The sequence below is a fragment of the Monodon monoceros genome, unplaced genomic scaffold (assembly GCF_005190385.1).
Source record: "Monodon monoceros isolate NGI ecotype Baffin Bay Population unplaced genomic scaffold, NGI_Narwhal_1 Super_Scaffold_3, whole genome shotgun sequence".
Classification (NCBI taxonomy): Eukaryota; Metazoa; Chordata; class Mammalia; order Artiodactyla; family Monodontidae; genus Monodon; species Monodon monoceros.
The window spans coordinates 65,820,065-65,840,518 of NW_021703780.1; the positions used below are offsets into that span (position 1 = coordinate 65,820,065).

Below are 20,454 nucleotides of genomic sequence, written 5' to 3' on the forward strand. Positions count from 1 at the left end.
GGGCCCATAGTCTAGGGACTGAGTGAGCGTGCCCAGCTTCCTCCCTTAAAGAGAAGGCTAATGTCCCAGGAATGTGGCCCAAAGTCCCAGGAAATGGTGGGGCAGCCTAGAATCCAGGGACCCCACCTCCCAGGCCAAGGCCTTACGTTTCCCTGAAGGTAAGAACAGACTAGAATCTTGAGGGCTTTTGACAATTGAGCCAAGGCAGCTTCACACTGCCCTTCAGGGTCTGCAAGTCTGAGTCTTGGGGTCACTCATTCTTTTGAGAGTGACTCTTCCTCACGTGGCTCCTCTCTTGGCCATTTTTGTTGCTGCATTCAAGAAGCCCTCCAGAGAGAACCTCCTGCTGTCTGCTCCATAAAGCCAGTGGGTATGCTGTGGGGATAGACCTGGCCTGAGGGGTAAGTGACTAGAGGGTGACTCTGGGTAAGTTTCCCCATCCATCCCTCATAAGTTTACTAGATCCATGGTTTTCAAATTTTGATAGCATTATTTTAGCACAGAATCTTTTTATTTTAACGCAGTGAAATCTTGTACACCTGTTCATTAAGTAGATAAGAGAGCCATGTTGGTAGTTGCAGGACATGGTGTGTCAGAGTCCCTACCAATTCTGAAGAACCCCCTACAGTTCCAATAAACTCAGTTTGAAAACCACATGCCACATGGCTTCCAGACACTTCCAGGTTTGACCTGCCATGAATTTGTGGCTTCAAAGCCCAGGCTTCATGGAGGATGAGAACAGGCCAAGGAATGCCATGTTTAGTGGCCCCCTCAGAGCACTGCCATGAGTACCTTCCCCCACTACCACTTCCAGTTCCTGGTTCTGACTCAGCTTATTTACAACTGCCAATGCATCCCCAAGCCCACCTCTCACCTGATCTTCTGCTGCCAACTTTGCTTCTCTCTTGCGGGCTCTAAAATCAGCATCTAAGCTTCTGTGGCCCGAAGTCCACATAGGAGTCCTAAGTCAGGAGCACATCAGGCACCTTTCTGTAGCTGAGTTCAGTAGGCAGAAAACAGGAGACTCCCTTCCTTCAGGTAGCATTCAGCTTTGCTTGACTCTCTTCTGAGACCCTTGTAGCTTCCAGAATTGTCCTTGTCCTTTTTTTTAATACGGAACATTTTTGGTTTTGTGAGGCTGATAGCCTCACCTAGGAGCCAGAAAAGGCCCAGGGCAGCCTGGGTGGGGGACAAACCCTGTCCTCCCCAGTTCTTTTCCCCTAAGATGCAGAGCAGAGAGGACCCAGGCAAGGTGGGCTCTCCACACCACAAGCCAGGGCAGGCCTGGATTCCAGGGGCTTTTGTTCCAGAGAATCTCTGAGAAGCATCATGGCCTTGGCTACTTTCAGGAGGACAATGAATTCAGGAGAGCAGAGTAATGATGCTGTAGAGCTTGTTACAGAGAAAGGCAGCTACATTGCAGCTGAGAACAGAGGCTGCTCTGCCTTTATGGCAGGGGAGGCATGGCAAAGAGCAGACACTCCCCACCGCCAGGTGAGCCGTGGTGAGGGAATGAACAAGGATCCTTAGTAAGCCGACAGGCTAATGTGAGGTTCCCAGGCTTGGCTGCACATTTGAATCACCTGTGGTGCTCTTCTGACCAACCAGTGCTAGAACCCTGTTCCAGGCCAATTAAAGCAGTATCTCTACAGGTGAGGCGCAGCCATCTTTGTTTTCCGAAGCTCCCCAGATGATTAATTTACAGCCAAGGCAGAGAACCAGTGGCCTAGGAGGAGAGATTAGCATTAAACAGGATGTGGGCATAATGGTCTTCACCATGAGGTGGGGCCTAGAGGCTTGAAATCCTGGAGGCCAAGTAAGCTGGGCCCTGCTGTCACTGGAAGCCATGGGACCCCCTCTTACCCACCTACCTACACAACCACCCACCCGCCACACACAAACTAGAGCATCTATTTTGGGGAAAACAGGACAGAAGTCTCAGGGATCCAGCTCCAGGGAAGGAGAGTGTGCACTCTGGTTTAGAATCTTGTCCCTGCCCCTCTCTAGCTGTGTGGCCCTGACAGCCCTTCTGAGTCTCAATCCTCATCTGTAAAATGAGGCAATATTGCCTGTTTTGAGGGTGGTTGCAAGGAAGCACCCGGCTCACAGGAAGAGCTCCAGAGATGGGGCTGTTAGCAGCAGTAGCAGCCCAAACTCAGTCTGTCAGCACAGGCAGGGCCCTAGTGATCACCTGTCCAATCCCTTGGTTTTTTACACAAAGACCTCAAAGTCCAGAGGGGAGAAATTTTCGCAGGCCATGCAGCCAGCCAGAACCATAATCTCCCTCCACCCAGGCAGCTTTGCATCATAGTGCCCTTCCTGTGTGTGGCTTTAGCTCCCCTCATCCAGCAAAACCCTGAAAATGAGTACTGGGGCTTCTGAAGAAGCAAGCAAAGATTTTAAAATACCTCTAGAATGTCTTATTTGAGATGCCTGGTTGATCCCCTTAGGGCAGAGGGTGTGCTCAGCCTATCTGGCTACTTGGCCCTAATGTGCTGTTTGTCTCCAGTCCCTTTTGACGTTCTTGGTACTTTGGTGCCAACTGTGTGGCCCCCTGGGTATATAAGGACGCCACCCTGCCCCTGGAGCCTGGGCCTGGGGTTAGGAAGGGCAGAGAGGGCAGGGAAGAGGCATGGTTGGTTTTTAATATAAGCCTTTTTTGTACTCTGACTTTGAAGCCAAAGCATTACACTGAGCATGTACTACTTTGATAAAAAATAAAATTGGTATTGAAAAGTAAAACTCTGCATGTCATTATACATTTCTCAAAACCCATAGAATGTACAAGCACCAAGAGTGGTGGACTTTGGGTGACAATGATGTGTCAACGTAGGTTCATTGATTGAGAAAAACGCACCTCTGTTGGGGGATGCTGATGGCAGGGAGGCTGTGCATGTGTCGGGAAAGGGGGTTTTAGGGAACTCTACTTTCCGCTCAATTTTGCTATGAACTTAAAACAGCTCTAAAAAGAGTCTAGTTATAAACAAACATAAATAAATAAAAGTAAGACTGACAAATGCAGAGAATAGTACCCTCCTCGTGGTGTTTGCAAGGATTACATGATCTAATGGACATAAAGGGCTTAGCCTGACCCCGGTGGTTGCTCAATATGTGTTGGCTTTTGTGTTTTATTCTAAAGCCATCTCCGTCCCGTGGTTCCCTCTCAGGTGCCACTCATGGGAGGAAGATGGGAGAAACAGGCCTTTCCCATCCTTTATCTCAGGATGCTGAGGCACCAAAGCCTTTGTCACTAGCTCAATCACATGGTTTAACTGGTGATGCAACAGCCAGGCCTCTGGGGACAGTTTCTAACCTCTGTTGGGGCTGAAGTTTACACTCAGTCCAGACTCCTGACAGGTACTGAGCACCTACTTTGTGCAAGGTCCTATGCTCAGCCCTTTGAAGGTTTCCCTCATCTGTCCTATGAGGTAGGCATCATGCTCCATTTTGACAGATAAGTAAACTATGGCTCAGAGAAGTTGACTAGTGCAAGGCTGCTCAGCTCTAAGGACAAAGAGAACAGAGCTGTTTTCTCATCCATTAGGAAAGGAGACACAGGAGGTGAGCATTCAGCCAACACACCAGGGACTTCTTGGCCTGTGGCACTCAACCATGCCCTTCAGCAGCCTCACGAAGATGCCACCTTGGAGAACAACATCTTCTTCCCAGAGGGGCTGGAGCAGCCCAGTGGCCTCCACCAGGTGTTGGGACACCTGCCCTGAGGAGGGATGAGGAAGCATGCCAGTTCCCCCTCTTAGAGGGCCTGGGGTTGGAGGTGCTGGAGCAGAAAGCCTGATTCCCCCTGGCCTACCACATCCTTTTTAGGCAGCTTATGCCTCCCTTTGTGAAGCCCTTGCCTGCTGCCTCCTCCAGGCGAAGGGCAGATGAGGAGGAGGAACTCTCCTGGAGGTCCAGACCTTCAGTGTGGTAGCTGGGCACAATCTGGGAAGGCCTCCTGCAGGTGGTATGAGAAATAGGCTGCAAAGGAGGTTAAGAGAAATAGATGAAGGGAACCACAGGAAGAACCCAAACTCTGATTTCCCTCGGCCTCCTTAGAACTGCAGATGCATCTCTCTCTCCTGCTGCTCACTCATTTGCTCATTCCTTCATTTATTCATTGAGCATCATGTGCTGGGCAGGAAACAGGGTCCTGCCTCATGTTCATAGGCTCTTAGGAGAGACAGCCACACAAAAAGCCTTACAATGTGACAAAGGCTACAATGAACATGTTCTGGGACCCCCAAAGGCTGCTTAAGAGGTTAGAGAATCCAGGACAGTCGACATGTAGCTCTTGAAAGTCCAGACTTATGTTTCTTAACTCCCAGATATGCTTACAAAGCAAATGAATGCTTTTTATAGGAAAAAGATGTTACTTTGATCTTAAACAATATTGAGTTCCCCAGTGTTGTGTTTGTAAGCCCCACATCCAACTATGGAACATTTTTTTCTGGATCCTAGTGGATCTTAGCTCTTTTTTTTCATTTTAAAATTGTGATAAAGTATACACAACATAAAATTGACCATCTTAACCATTATAAGTGTACAGTTAAGTGGTATTAAATACGTTCATAACGTGTAAACATCACCACCATCTGCCTCCATAACCTTAAGTCTTTTCATCTTGCAAAACTGAAACTCTATACCCGTTAAACAATACCTCCCCATTCTCTACTCCCCCCACCTCCTGGCAACCACCTGGCAACAACCAGGTGTTCTATGAATTTGACTAGATACTTCATAAAGTAGAATCATACAGTGTTTGTCTTTCTGTGACTGGCTTATTTCACTTAGCATAATGTCCTCAAGGTTCATTCATGCTGTAGCGTATGTCAGAATTTCCTTCCTTTGTAAAGTTGAATAGTATTCCAGTGTGTCTAAATACCATTTTTTGTTTATCTGTCTAGCTGTTGATGGGTACTTGGGTTGCTTCCACATTTTATCTATTGTAAATAATGCTGCTATGAGCGTGGGTGTGTAAATATCTGCTTTTAGTTCTTTTGGGTACATACTCAGCAGTGGAACTGCTGAATCATATGATAATCCCATTTTTAATTTTTTGAGCAACTGCTATACTGTGTTCCATAGTAGCAGTACCATTTTACATTCCCACCAACAGTGCACAAGGGTTGCAGTTTCTCCACATCCTTGCCAACATTTCTTATTCTTGTTTATTTCATTGCTAGCATATAGAAATACACAGTTGTGTATTGAGTTTGTATCTAATTTTCTGAATTCATTTATTAGTTCTGACAGTTTTTTGTGTGGAATCGTTAGTGTTTATCACATAAGGTCCTACCATCTGCAAACAGATTATTTTACTTCTTCCTTTCCAATCTGGATGCCTTTAATTTATTTTTCTTGCCGAATTGCTCTGGTTATCAATTTCAGTACTGAAGTGGCAAAAGCAGCCATCATCGACCTGTTTCTGTTGTTAGAAGAAAAGCTTTCAGATTTTCACCATTGAGTATGATTTTTGCTGTGGGTTTTTCATTTATGTTTTTTATTATGTTGAAGTAGTTTCCGTCTGTTCCTAGTTTGTTGAACATTTTAATCATGAAAAGGTGTTGAATTTTGTCAAATGCCTTTTCTGCATCAATTGAGATGATCATGTGCTTTTCCCCCTTCATTCCATTAATGTGCAGTGTTACATTGATCGATTTTAGAATGATGAAACATCCTTGCATTCCAGGAAGAAATTGCACTCGGTTGTGGTGTGTAATCCTCTCAATATGCTGCTAAATTTAGTTTGCTACTATTTTGTAGAGGATTTTTACATCAGTGTTTATAAGGGGTAGTGGTATGCAGTTTTCTTGTAGTGTCTTTATCTGGCTTTTGTATCAGGGCCTCATAGAATGAGTTAGCAGGTGTTCCTGCCTCTTCAATTTTTTGGAAAAGTTTAAGAAGGATTGGTATTAGTTCTTCTTTAAATGTTTGGTAGAATTCACCAGCGAAACCATCAGGTCTAGGGCTTTTCTTTGCTGGAGATTTTTGATGACTGATTCAATCTCCTTACTAGTTATAGGTCTATTCAGATTTTCTATTTCTTCATTATTTAGTCTTGGTAGGTTTTATGTTTCTAAGGAATGTATCCATTTCATCTAGGTTATCCAAGTTGTTGGCATATAATTATTCGTAGTAATCTCTTACAATCCTTTTTATTTCTATAGAATCGGTAGTAATATTCCCACTTTCATTTCTTTTTTCTTTTTTAAGTACCAAAGATCTTTATTCTCAGGTCTGATACTGAATCTGTGGCTTCAGATAATGTCACTATTTTGAGAATTATCTTCATTCTTTGCAAGTCTTCAGCCACAAAGTTACACCTTATTCTCATAACAAGATAAGTGAATCAGGCTGGAAGGGGATTAAGGAGGTACACTGATGATAAAAGCAAAGGGGAACACACACTTTTACAAGCATATTGTCCCAGTTACCTTGAAAGTTAAATTTCAGATTAATTTACAAAAGTAGTGACAGTACCATGATTTAAGTGAAAATCAACACAAGTTATACCTTAAAAAATAAAAAAAATCAATTCAGAAATACTAAGTCAGGCAAGCATGCAAAATTCAGAGTATTAAAAAAATGCAACTGGTTGCCCAAACAGATATATCCCTCAGAAAAAGGGATATGAAAATGCTAAACAGAACTAAAGGAATTAGAAGCTGAATTAGCAGACCAATTCCCTCGTTTTATAAATGAGGGCAGACATTAACTGGCGAAGCTTACTCAGCTAGATTAAGGGTGTATACAGATCTAATTCCTGGTGCTATTTGCAACTACACATATCTAAAATACAAGAAGATAAATATCCGGAACACATTAGGCCCACTGATTTAAACAAAACAGTTCAAAAGTGGGGGTGAAGTTGTTGTTATAGCATAGCAGCACATTATACATATGTAAGATATTAAATGGCAAGAAAGAATCTCTTAAGATTTTAATGCTCAGTTAATACACAATCAAGTTTCCATCCAATTTTCTGATGTATAGCGAACTGTACTAGCTTAAAAAAAAAAGTACATTCTTCAGTGTTCTTCTACACTTTTTTTGGCCTATCTTTCAAAACTGAGCACTGGGTATTTTTAATGTAAGTAATGTGATGTTTTATATGTACATTCTAATTGCACGTTTTAGGAATAAATAAAATCCATATTTCAGTAACTGATAGTGTATTTATAAAATGAAAACCTCTATCAAAATACACTTTTCACTGGGAAAAATAAATAAAACAGACAAATGGATCTACACAAAGTAAAAATTAACTTTGGTAAATTTCAGTGTAGGACAGTCCATAACAAGCTTATTTGCCCTTACTCCCCCAGAGCTGATCATCTTCCAAGTTAAGATTTTAAAAATATTTTTAAATTGAGATTATTATGTTGACATTTGTTTCTCATTCCACATCATCTTCCGCCAAGCTCTGAGCACTTACAATTCTCTGACTAATTGTTGGGAGCTTAGTCAGAAGCCTCTGGAACACTGGTGGTGGAAGAGTTTGCTGCCACACTTGCAGTAACTGCTGTGGCTGTCCACACACAGCAATTGCATTTGTCAAATGGTCCACACTCTTCTCATATTCACCTTGAGCTAGTAACTCTTCACCAAGCTGTATTTCTTCAAGGAAGAATTTCGGAACGGCTTCAGCATCTTTAAGGTCAGGTAACTTGGAAAGTCCAGCTCCCTCTTTGGCACGCTTCTGTTTCTTTCTTCGTTCTCGAAGCCTGTTCTTGAAGTTGGGGTCACTCCGTCTCCTGCGGTCGAAGTAAATGCAGTACCCAGTGAAAAGGGCCCTGCACACGCTGGCGGAGATGGCGCTGTTCCGGCCCTCCGTCTTCTCTCCAACGAGGCTTCTTTTCTTCCCTCAAAGAAGCTGTTGGCTCAGAACCCTCAGAGCGGACTCCCACTTTCATTACTGATTTTAATAACTAGAATATTTTTTTTCTTGTTCAGTCTAGCTAAAGGTTTGCCAGTCTTACTGATCTCTCAAAGAACCAACTTTTGGTTTCATTGACTTTCTCTATTTTTCTGTTCTCTATCTTCTAGGTCCTTACCTTGCTGTGGGTCCTTTCCCCAGAAAACTGTCCATACATATCAGAGTCTGCATACACATTCAGTCTTCACAGACCCCTGAAACCCAAGGATCTCCATTTACAAATTTTGGTGCTGAAGGGCTTAAAATTCCAGTGGTCCCTGAAAGATTAAACTGGGTAAAGAACGAGGCATGAGACAAGCAAAGGGACCAGCACTGACAACTCATCAGGCACTGAATCAGTGAGAGCCTCTTGAACTTTATTGTGATAGGTTGGGTTGGGACCTGAGCATCTGCATTTATCAAAAGCTCCCAGGGAGGCCAGGCTGTTTGTTCTGGTCATGGTTTGAGCAATGAGACTCTAAACAACCACACCCCCTCTAGCTCTGCTTCTCAGGTAAGTTCCCCTCTCCATAAAAGGCATCCCCAGGTAGGCAGGTGTCAACCTTGACTCCTCCCTTCTCTTAACCCCATTTTCAGTTGCCAAGACCTGAGATGCCATTTCCTAAACACCTCTGACTCCATTTGTCCATTTGTACCCCCCTCTTCAGTTTAGTTCACCAACGTTTCCTGCTTGGACCGTTGTAGAGGTCCTGTTACCCCCAGGTGTGATCCCCAACCTACACCTGTGGTGCAATTTCAAACGTAAGTTGTCTTAAACTTTTCTTTTTTCCAAAACAAAAACCAAATTTATTCGGCAGACATTTTAATTAAGAAATCCTATAAATTAGGACCACCACAATTTCAGACACTCCAGTGTGAAGTGTATGTCAATAGCTACATCAGGAGAATGAACGAGACATCGAATCTTTTTAAAAAATTAGTTTAACTCCCTTAAAGTTTGGGGGTGGCACCTTATTTAAAGTGCTTTCAAGTTTCATATGGGTAAAGCCAGCGGTTTCTCCTCTTGGAGAGTCACATTTAAGAAAACGGTTTCGGTCACTCACAAAGAGCTGGTGGCAGGAGGAAACTGAGGGGAGAGAACTCACGAAAGCTCAGGCCCAAAGCTCCATGGAGAGCCAGAACAGAGCAGAAAAACAGCCAGGGTCTCATCCATGCAGTGCAGACATGAGAAAGGGTGGAATACAAAAGGCCGGCCAGGAGGACAGAAGAGAGACTCAAGACTGTTTATGCCTGTTTCTGAGAAAGCTCATGGAACAGCCAAGAGTGGCCTCACAGGAAGAGGAGGAGTTCTGGATAGAAGGAAAGCACAGAAAAAAACAAATAACTCTCCTCACACAACCCTCTCCACCTATGTGTCCTCTGGAGACTCCAAGAGGTAGCAAAGTACAGACAGGGCTCTTCTTGGAGCAAGAGAAAGAAAAGACACAGGGGTGAGTTAGCTCTCCCAGGAAGCCCACAGCCTTCCACCTAAGCATGTCTTAAACTTTTAATGTGACTTACAAGAGCCTGTGTGACCCTACCCCTGGTCATATCTCTAGCCTTGTTTCTTTGTATCTTACTCATGCAGTTCCTTCCTCTTGGCCTTTACCTATCCTGTTCCCCCTACTCAGAATCCTCTTATCCATCTTTCACCCAACTCCCACTTCTGCTCCTGATCTGACTTGCCTATTCCCTCTCTCCTTTCACCCCAATCTAGGTTGGGAGCCTGCCTGGCCAATCCTGTCTGAATTAGGGCTGTTGTGATGATATCCAAAGCCCCTGAAGCTCCTTTAAGCAAAACAAGGACCTGATTGTAAGGAGAGAAAGGAGGTGGGTATTTTTTGGACTCCACAGCCGGGAACCCTGGTCCTTTCTTCCCTTTCTCCTTTGGGACTCTCAGCCCAGTGCCCTCTGACTGTTTACTTCATAGCTCTCTGCACCTTTGAAACTTGACTCCAAGTTTTGGGGCCATAAAATCCAATTGTAATTAGGTATTCTCCCTGGGCCAATCAGCTACTGCTAGGGAACTGACGCATAGTACAAACATACTCTATGAGCCTCATTCCTGAGTAGGTGGGCGGTTTTGGACAGGGGAGTAATGGCTTAGTAGACACCAAAGGTGTCTCCTGCGACCCTTAGGGTATTTACCCTGTGTTTTCCCTTTTGCAGTGGTGTAACTGCCTTCTATTGGTCTGCCTCCCCCAATGGGCACAAGCTCTTAGGACAGAGGTGAAGTTGTATAACTCTGTCTACAGGGCTGAAACAGAATGGCCCAATAAGCATTTGTGGAATGAAGTGCCAAGAAAGCCCAAAGAAAGGACTGGCCTTCAGGTTCATGGAGGCATCACAGAAGAGGTGACGTTTGGGCCAGGCCTTAAGCAGAGTAAGTTTACTAACTGGGAGTAGAGGTTAAGCAAGAGGGAATGGTGGCCCTGAGGCCTGAATTGGTGCAACCACATGTTACTGAGCACCCAGTGATGAACAATACATTGAGTGATGTTATGGGAATAGAGTTAGGCCTAGAAATGTGTAAGAAGTAGCTGAAGGGGAGATTAGACTCCTGGAATGTCGAACAAAATGTTTCCTCCTTTGAACCTCTGCTGATAGTTGGTTCTCACAGGAGTTAAAAGTGTACTATAGGGCTTTCCTGGTGGTGCAGTGGTTAAGAATCCGTCTGCCAATGCAAGGGACACAGGTTCGAACCCTGGTCTGGGAATATCCCACATACTGCGGAGCAACCAGGCCCGTGCGCCACAACTACTGAGCCTGCTCTCTAGAGCCCGTGAGCCACAACTACTGAGCCCACATGCCTAGAGCCTGTGCTCCACAACAAGAGAAGCCACCACAATGTGAAGCCCGCACACCACAATGAAGAGTAGCGCTACCCCACTCGCCACAACTAGAGAAAGCCCGCGCTCAGCAACAAAGACCCAATGCAGCCAAAAATTAATTAATTAATTAATTTAAAAAATATATATGGTAATTTAAAAAAAAGACAGTATTATAATTATGTTTGTGTGTCTGTATCCTCCAGGAGCCTCAGGGCCTGTGTGCTTTTCATCTTTCTATAAAAAATCCCCAGGGTTTTGTTTTGTTTTGTTTTAATTGAAACTGAATCCCCTCATGGCAAATGGGGGCTGTGGACAACTCTTAATATTCTGTTCAATACATGTTCATGGAACCCACTCCTGTACCAGACTTTGAGGCTACTGAGATGGACCAATCTGGTCCCATCTGGAAGAGTCAAACACAATTCCAATAAGCATGAGGTAGGTGCTATCACCAAGATAATTGCAAAAGTGCAGCTGAGTCTGGGGAATCCCAGCCGATCTCATGTAGAAGTAAGAGCTAATAATTCCTCTAGAAGGAGATGGTGGAATTGACTTAAAACAGCAAAGATGTTGGCCAAAATTTCTCTGAACGAAATAAACCTGCACATACGTTTAGCACTTTGAAAGTTTGTTTATAGCCATTTTTCTCATTTCTTTCTCACCATTGCAAGCATGTTATTCCCATTTTACAGATGAAGAACCCATCTCAGGGAGGTTAAGTGATTTGTCCAAGGTCATACAGAATGTGAGAGGAGCTGCCTCTGCCTTTCTACCACCAACCCTAAGGAAGAACCCCTCACTGCTTAGAGGAAGTTTCAGCCCCTCCCAGATACTTCCAAGGTCTCTACAGACCTCGGAGTCTGTAAGTGGGGACCATTCTTCCCACCCTATTCAGAAAAATGTGTATTGATCACCTACTACTTGGAAGGCATCATCCCTACTCCCTTGTTGGAACCTACTCTCAGAAAAGCACCAGCATAACAGTCATTTACCTATACATTAGTAAACACTTTGTCTTCTCACTGTGCAACGTGAGTATATATATATATATATATATATATATATATATATATTCTTAGATCTGTGACTATATATATTCTTAGATCTGTGTTCAAATTCTAACTCCACCAGTTACCAGCTATGAGATCTCATGTAACTCAACCTCTTTGAGCTTTAGTTTCTTTTATTTATTTATTTTTTTAAATCTTTTTTTTAAAATTTATTTGTTTATTTTTGGCTGTGTTGGGTCTTAATTGCCGCACGCCGGCTTTCTCTAGTTCTGGCGAGCAAGAGCTACTCTTCGTTGCGGTGTGCGGGCTTTTTTTAAAAAAATTTATTCATTATTTTTCCTTCGTTGCTGTGTGCGGGCTTTCTCTAGTTGTGGCGAGCGGGGGCTAACTCTTCCATGCGGTGCGCGGGCTTCTCATTGTGGTGGCTTCTCTTGTTGCAGAGCACGGGTAGGCGTGCAGGCTTCAGTAGTTGTGGCACGTGGGCTCAGTAGTTGTGGTGCACAGGCTTAGTTGCTCTGAGGCAACTTCCCTTCCCCGGGCCTGAACCCGTGTCCCCTGCATTAGCAGACGGATTCTTAACCACTGCACCACCAGGGAAGTCCTGGTGTGCAGACTTCTCATTGCGGTAGCTTCTCTCGTTGCAGAGCACGGGCTCTAGGCACGTGGCCTTCAGTAGTTGCGGCACGTGGGCTCAGTAGCTGTGTCTAGCGGGCTCTAGAGTGCAGGCTCAGTAGTTGTGGCACATGGGCTTTGTTGCTCCATGGCATGTGGGATCTTCCCGGACCAGGGATCGAACCCGTGTCCCCTGAATTGGCAGGCGGATTCTTAACCACTGCGCCACCAGAGAAGTCCCTAGTTTCTTTTAAATTGAGGTAAAATTCATGTAACAAAAAATTAACCATTTTAAGTGAACTACTAAAAAAGAGTGTATGTATATATATATACATATATGTAAAACTGAATCCCTTTGCTGTACAGCAGAAATTAACACAACATTGTAGTCAACTATATTTCAATAAAATAAACAACACAGTGGCATTTAGTACATTCACAATGTTATGAAATCACATATCTAATTTCAAAACATTTTCATCACCCCAAAATGAAACCTCATACCCATTAAGTACTTATTCTCCATTGTTCTCCCCCCCACCCCTTTTAGCTCCTGGCAACCACCAATCTGCTGTCTGTCTCTATGGATTTCCCTGTTCTGAATATTTCATATAAATGGAATCATACAATATGTGACCTTTTGTTTCTGGCTTCTTTCGCTTAGCATATTGTTTTCAATATGTTGTAGTATGTATCAGTATTTCTTTCCTTTGTATGGGTAAATACCATTTCACTGTATGGATATAACACATTTTGTTTATCCATTCATCTGTTGATGAACACTTGGGTTTTTTCCACCTTTTGGCTATTGTGAATAATGCTACAATGAACACTGGCATACAAGTATCTGTTTGAGTCCATAGTTTCAATTATTTGGGGTATATACCTAGAAGTGAAATTTCTGGATCATTTTGTAATCCTATGTTTAACTTTTTGAGAAACCATTAGTTTTCCACTGTGGCTGTGCCATTTTACATTCCCGTCAGCAACACACAAGGGTTCCAATTTCCCCATATCCTCACTAACGCTAGTAACTTTCTGGGGTTTTTTTTTTACATTATTATTTTATAATAGCTGTCCTAATGGGTATGAAGTGGTGTATCACTGTGGTTTTGATTTGCATTTTCCAAATGATTAGTGATGTTAAGCATCTTTTTATGTGCTTATTGACCATTTGTATATCTCCTTTGTATATCTTCTTCAAGTTCTTTGCCCATTTTTGAAGTGCCTTGCTTGTTTTTGTTGTTGTTGAATTGTAGGAGTTCTTTATATATTCTGGATATCAATTCCTTATCAGATACATGATTTGCAAATATTACTTCCATTCCGTGGGTTGCCTTTTCACTTTGTTGATAGTGGCTTTTGATGTACAGTGGTGTTTCATGAAGTCCAATTTGTCTATTTTTTCTTTTGTTGTCTGTGCCTTTGGTGTCATATCCAAGAAATCATTGCCAAATCCAAAATCATGAAGCTTTTCCCCTTTGTTTTCTTCTTAGAGTTTTACAGTTTTAGATTTTACATTAGGTCTTTGATCCACTTTGAGTTAATTTTTGTATATAGTGTAAGGAAAGGGTCTAATTTCATTCTTTTGGATGTGGATATCCAGTTTTCCCAGCATCATTTGTTGAAAAGACTGTCCTTTCCCCCACTGAATGATCTTGGCATCCTTATCAAAAATCATTTGACTAGGGCTTCCCTGGGGGCACAGTCATTAAGAATCTGCCTGCCAACGCAGGGAACATGGGTTTGAGCCCTGGTCCGGGAAGATCCCACATGCCATGGAGCAACAAAGCCTATGTGCCACAAGTACTGAGCCTGCACTCTAGAGCCCGTGAGCCACAACTGCTGAGCCTGTGAGCCTAGAGCCCATGCTCCACAACAAGAGAAGCCACTGCAATGAGAAGCCTGCCCACAGCAATGAACAGTAGCCCCTACTCGCCACAGCTAGAGAAAGCCTGCACACAGCAACAAAGACCCAACTCAGCCCTAAATAAATAAATTTATTTAAAAAAATCATTTGACTATATGTGAGAGTTTATTTCTGGACTCTATTCTATTCCATGACTGTCTTTATGCCAGTACCATACTGTTTTGATTACTGTAGTTTTGTGTAGTAAGTTTTTAAATCAGCTTTGTTTTTTTGTTTTTTTTTTTTCAAGACAGTTGTAGCTATATGGCATCCCTTGAGATTCCATACGAGCTTTGTGATGGATTTTTATATTTCTGCAAAAAATGTTGGGATTTGATAGGGACTGCATTAAATTTGTATATTGCTTTGGGTAGTACTAAAAATCCATGAGCACAGAATGACTTTCTGCTTATTTGTATCTTTAATTTCTTTTAGCAACACTTTAGAGGTTTTTTTTTTGTGTGTGTGTACTAGTTTTTTTCTCTCTTTAAGTTTATTACCAAGTATTTTATTCTTTTTGATGCTAGTGTAAATGGAATTGTTTTCTTAATTTCTTTTCATATTGTTCAGTGTTAGTGTATGAATACATAACTGATTTTTGTGTGTGGGTTTTGTATCCTGCAACTTTGCTGAATTCATTTATTAGTTATCACTTTTTTTAATTTTTTGGTGTGGACTCTTTAGAGTTTTCTACATATAAGATCATGTCATCTGTGAACAGAAATAATTTTATTTCTTTTTCAGTTTGGATATCTTTCTTTTTCTTGGAGAGAATGGAATTATTCTCTGTAGAAATTTTTAAAAGCATCTGTTTCTATGACATCTGTCTATTGTCTTGGCAAATGTACATGGTCATTTATCAGGTACTACAGTAAATCTGTGCTGCTTCCCTAGAAGTTGATCAGCAGTATCCTTCACACCCTCCCAGGACCACCCCTGAAATTGATCCCTTCAAGACCATGAAATCTGGGAGCAGAGCTACAGGCTACTTTTCCACTCTCCAGAGCAGTCATCTGGTGGTTCTTACCCAACCTTATGCTGCTCCTGAGCTCTGGTCCTTCTGCCTAGAATTGTCCTTCCCTGAGTCTTCACATGCTTCTCTCTAGCATTCTTGGCATTCAGATTTCAGCTCACAGGTCGCCTCATCAGGGTGGTCTTACCCAATTCTTCCCTCTCTAGACAGCCTCTCTCCCATACAGGTCTCTGGTTTTATGTTCTTTTCAGCACTTATTAGAATTTGAAATTATTTTTTACTATTTGTCTCCCCTATTTAGAAGGTAAGCTACTTTAGGGCAGAGACCTATAATCTCTTGTTCAGTGCTAGATTAGCATCTGAAATACAGTTCGGGGACAACAAATGTCTGAATGAACATCCAGATGGGATGGGTTTTTATTAGTTTCACTTTACAGACCAGAGTACTCCAAGCTCAACTTTGAGTATAGTTCTTCACTTCAGTGCATGGTTATAAGAGTGTCCTGTACTCAAACCCCACCCCTTATGTCCCAGCTTCAATTTTTCCATCTTTGAAGTGGGGTGATACTTATACATGCCTCATTATGTCGATGTGAGGATCAAATGCATTAATAGCTCTAAAATGCTTACATTTATGCTTGGCACGTCTTATTAGTATTCCCCAGCATCCAGCACAGTGCCTGGTACAAGGTAGGTACCCAATAGGTAATTGCTGAATGGGGAATTTTATAATGCAGCAGCTTTGTCAGGTCTTCAATAGATGCTGGGGTGGATTTTTTTTTCAAGCCTCCCAGAGATTATAATCTAGTATAAGAGAAGCTGTGTACAAGGTGTAAGTTAAAAAACATCCCAAGAATAGGATGGCTGGGCTTCCCTGGTGGTGCAGTGGTTACGAATCTGCCTGCCAATGCAGGGGACACGGGTTTGAACTCTGGTCCGGGAAGATCTCACATGCCGTGGAGCAACTAAACCCATGCACCACAACTACTGAGCCTGTGCTCTGGAGTCCGCGAGTCACAACTACTGAGTGTGTGCACTACAACTACTGAAGCCCGCACGGCTAGAGCCTGTGCTCCACAACAAGAGAAGCCACTGCAATGAGAAGCCCGTGCACCGCAAGGAAGAGTAGCCCCTGCTCGTAACAACTAGAGAAAGCCTGCACGCAGCAACAAAGACGCAACGCAGCCAAAAATTAAAAAATAAAGAATAGGATGGCTGTCAAAGAAAGTAAAACAACTATCTGTCACCTTGGAACCTGGTTCAGAGTGATCATGTTTTTTGACATCCAGAAGTAGGAGTGGGTTGGAAATGTGGCTGGTGGAAGAAGGACTGGGCTGGTTTTCATGGAATGAGGAGGAGGTTAAACAGGTGAAAGGAAGAGGGTGTTTTTCCAGGTGTGGGTTCACAGTGATGAAGAAGGCCGAGCTATAGTTTCTGATTAACAAGTCACTGGTGAGTCTTCTCTAATCCCAGCAGGAAGACCCCAGATTTTTAAACCGCACTTGAAGGCAGAGCCATCAATAGGCAGCTATGCATGTAAATCACTCTAAGGATTCCTCCCTAATATAACCCACTTTCCTACTAGTGAATTGGGGGGTAGCATGATTCCCAAAGGTGATTGTGAGGGCATAACATCATTCAAGTTGTCAGGGAAGCTCCCAGAGGGCAAGGAAGCAGTGATGTCACAGAAGGGCAATGGCATCTTGGGAGGCTTCCATCATCAGGGGAGCCAGCCCTGGCCCTTGTTGCTCAACCTCAGTAACAGAGGAGGCAGGTAAGTGTGGGTGTCTCTGATAGTTGTGTACTGGGTCTTTTGGGAGAGGGGAGGGAGATAAACAATAAGACTGCTCTCTCAAGTTTCTGCCCAGCTTCACTGGTCTCTTTCTCCTCACTTTGGTCATCTTTAGGGCTCTCACCTGAACCTACTTCAACACTTGAGACCAAATCTGCTTTATGTGTCACATGGGTAGTCCAAGCTAAGAAGCCAACTGGTGAAAATGTGGAGCAGGGAGGGGTCGGACCTCAGGTGATCTCAGGATTCTGAGAAAAGTGAACCAGCTTTTGAGGCATCCTTTGTCCTTTAAGATCATAGGATGAAGTTCCCTTACTTGAGGGAGCAGAGAGCCTCCAGAGGTTTTGAGCATGCTGCTTTCTATCTATGAACCTGCTGTTTCCAAATGGTTACCGAAATGTCTTTAGCCAGCTGAGCCCTTTCCTTCCAGAGGATAATGTAAATGGAAATCCATGTGTATACATGTGTGACACAGTGACAAAATTTAATTTAGGTTCAAGTGACTGATATCAGAGCTTTTCTGGAAAGTCTCTTCAGACAAGGGAGAAGGGTATCAAGGTAAAATTTCCTGAGTCTCAAAAGCCAAGGGGCTAAGTGAGAATGGAAAATCTAAGGACATGTGAAAGCTGTGATACTTTTGGAGCACCTTCTGCAGATCTAAATCCCCATGGATAGTTTGGGAACACACACTTGTATTTGTATAACTTAATTTGTTCCAAAAAATAACTGATATCTAGAGGTGTGAAGGCCCAGAAGAAAAAGGAAGTGGGAAGGAGAAAGGATTTTTAAAAATTCATTAATTAACTTATTTTTGTCTGCATTGGGTCTCCTTTGCTGCCCATGGGCTTTCTCTAGTTGCGGCGAGCGGGGTAGCGCTACTCTTTGTTGCGGGGCGCGGGCTTCTCATTGCGGTAGCTTCTCTTGCTGCGGAGCACGGGCTCTAGGCACGTGGGCTTCAGTAGTTGTGGCACGCTGGCTCAGTAGTTGTGGCTCACGGGCTCTAGAGAGCAGGCTCAGTAGTTGTGGAGCACAGGCTTAGTTGCTCCGAGGCATGTGGGATCTTCCCGTAACAGGGATCGAACCCGTGTCCCCCGCATTGGCAGGCGGATTCTTAACCACTGAGCCACCAGGGAGGTCTGAGAAACGATTTTTTTATCCTCTTGATTTTATGAGGAAAACAGAACCCACTTTCAGAATTTTTTCATCATCTCGTCAATGTTCACTTCTTGGGATAAGGAGGAGGAGGAGGAAGGGAACCTGGGGCTGTAGTGAAGATAGCTGACACAGTTCACTCTTCTCGTTAACTGGAGCCCACATGGCAGTAATTCCCAACTTGAGGGAGGAGAACCTGCATCCTTAACTTCCCCCTGAGTGTCAGTGATCAGGAAAGCCCTTTCTTGTCTCCACTTTTTTTCCAGCTTCAGTTAACAGGAAACCGGACGGGAGGGGGTAAAACCTAGAATTACATGGTGCGCATCAATTTCAGGGGTCCCTGAGAGCTGCGCCTAACCTCTGTAGGAGGCGATAGCAGTAGTAGCAATCATCATTGGCAGCATCAGCAATGACCGATCCCCAGTGTTGAGCCCCATATCTCCGCACCAGGCACTTCCATCATCTCATCCAATCCTAACAAGCCTCCAGGGTTATCCCCCGGTGAGGAATGAGGAGGAACCGAGGCTCAATTGAAGCACTGACTGGTCAACGTGCCTCTCTGGTGGCTAGCGGGGTGCAAACCCATTCTGTCGGACCCACCACTAAAACCATTCCTAGGTTTCCGGCCTGAGATTTCCGTGCCTCATTCATGCCTGAAAAAAGTTATCTGTAGCATAGACGGCTCTGTAGAGGGAGGAGGAATCGCTGTCCACCCGGCGCGGGGCAACAGCGGCCTCCGCTTGGCTCTCAGCGGAACTTTCCTGTCGGCGGCGCATGTTCCCGTCCGGGCGGCCGGGCGCGCGGGCCGAGAGGGGGACGCTTTCTGGCGCGGACCGCCAGCGGAGGCTGCGAGCGCCGCCGCAGGAGAAGACCGACGCTCAGCCGGAGCCAGCCTGCGGCGCCCGGGCCTGGCCGGCTGCTTCCCTCCATCCCAGACGCCGCTGCCGCAGGCACTGCCAAGGCGGGCGCAGAGGAACGCTCGGCCACTCGGCCCTGCCGGGCCCGGCGCGGCCCGGAGCCGCGGCGCGGGAGGTGAGTGCGGGTGCCGGCCCCCGGCTCCCTGCTCGGGCCGCCGGGACCCGCAACAATGGGGGCGGAGTGGAGACGCGGCCCGGGCCCCTGGCGCTCAGCGGCCTGGGTCAGCAAGCGGGTCCCGGCCGCCCAGGCCTTGGGGCGCTGGATCCGACCTAGGGAACTCCAGTGGCCGGAGGCTTGGCGGGGGTCTTCGCCTCCACCCGGGGCCGTGTTGGCTTGGTATTTAGAATTTTTGTAGCCGGGAAAAGGAGTTATAGGGGCACGGAGACTTAACTCTAGAGGCGTGCGCTCTTAGCGCCTGATGCAGACGCCCTGGAGGCTGGCCATAGCGGGTGGATTGCGGGGAGGATGCGTTTGGAATTCTAGGGGCCTTGGTGTGCCTGGTCCCTAAGGCGAATCGAGATGCGTCTCTCCCTGCCCTCCTCCCCACCCCCTCCACGCCCCCAGGTCCGTGAACTTGGCAGACCGGGATCAGACTGGGGAGAAAGAGTATTGAGTATTTAGCTTCTCTGAGGTAATCGGTGATTAGTTCCTGGAAAGGCAGGAGCTCAGCTGGGCACAGGGGAGTTGAGCAAAGGGCTGGATTCTCCAGGGCCCAGCATTCTGGAGTTGAGTGGTTCTCAGGTAGGGAACTTGTCGCAAGAATGTCTCGGTGAGTAGTGTTGGCTACCTTGGAGTTAGGGTGAAGCCGGAGTTGTGAATTGGAGAGTATAGAGTAGGGTTGGTAGGCTGCTGAAGTTGGAGAATTAGCTTTTTGTGGGCCATGGTGGTAGCAGCCTGTGAGATGAACAAGGGGCCTTTGCAGAGTGGGCTTCCTGATAGAGAATGACCTCTTACTGAGGGGGAGGGGTGACTCAGATCTTAGAATTCCTGTCCCTTGCTAGTGGATGTGGCTGACTGTGTTGGTGGCTGGACACTGAGGTAGATGGTGCTGGAAGGAGCGTTTGGGGGCTGAATTGAGTTTGTTCCTGAATAGAAGACAGTGTGGACCATTCCTTCTTACTCCAAGTCAGAATGGTAGCTGTCATTGACAGTGTTTTAAGTAAAGAATTTCTTTGTGGTATTTGGATCCAAAGCTTTCCTCTGTTCATTTATTTTCTCCTTTGTTTTTGAATTGTGACTCATACTTTCTTTTCAGCACTATGGCTGTTGTTTATGATGATAGACAAACTTAGACAGTATAATATATATAAATTCTAGGGATTTTTCAGTCCAATTCTAAATC

General features: G+C 44.7%; 1 protein-coding gene and 1 pseudogene across 3 annotated transcripts in view; one reads left to right on the top strand and one right to left on the bottom strand.

Moving 5' to 3' along the window:
• Window positions 1-7,396: 7,396 nt before the first annotated feature.
• LOC114907600 lies at window positions 7,397-18,631 on the bottom strand (annotated as a pseudogene).
• A 411-nt stretch (window positions 18,632-19,042) lies between these two features.
• RAD54L2 (RAD54 like 2) overlaps window positions 19,043-20,454 on the top strand; it is an 88,079-nt gene continuing 86,667 nt past the window's right edge. For 2 of the 3 annotated variants that reach the window (XM_029244049.1, XM_029244051.1), the window contains exon 1: window positions 19,043-19,226. The gene's annotated coding sequence lies outside the window, so the exon portion shown is untranslated. The remainder of the gene's footprint in view (window positions 19,227-20,454) is intronic. The other variant, XM_029244050.1, reaches the window with a different exon arrangement.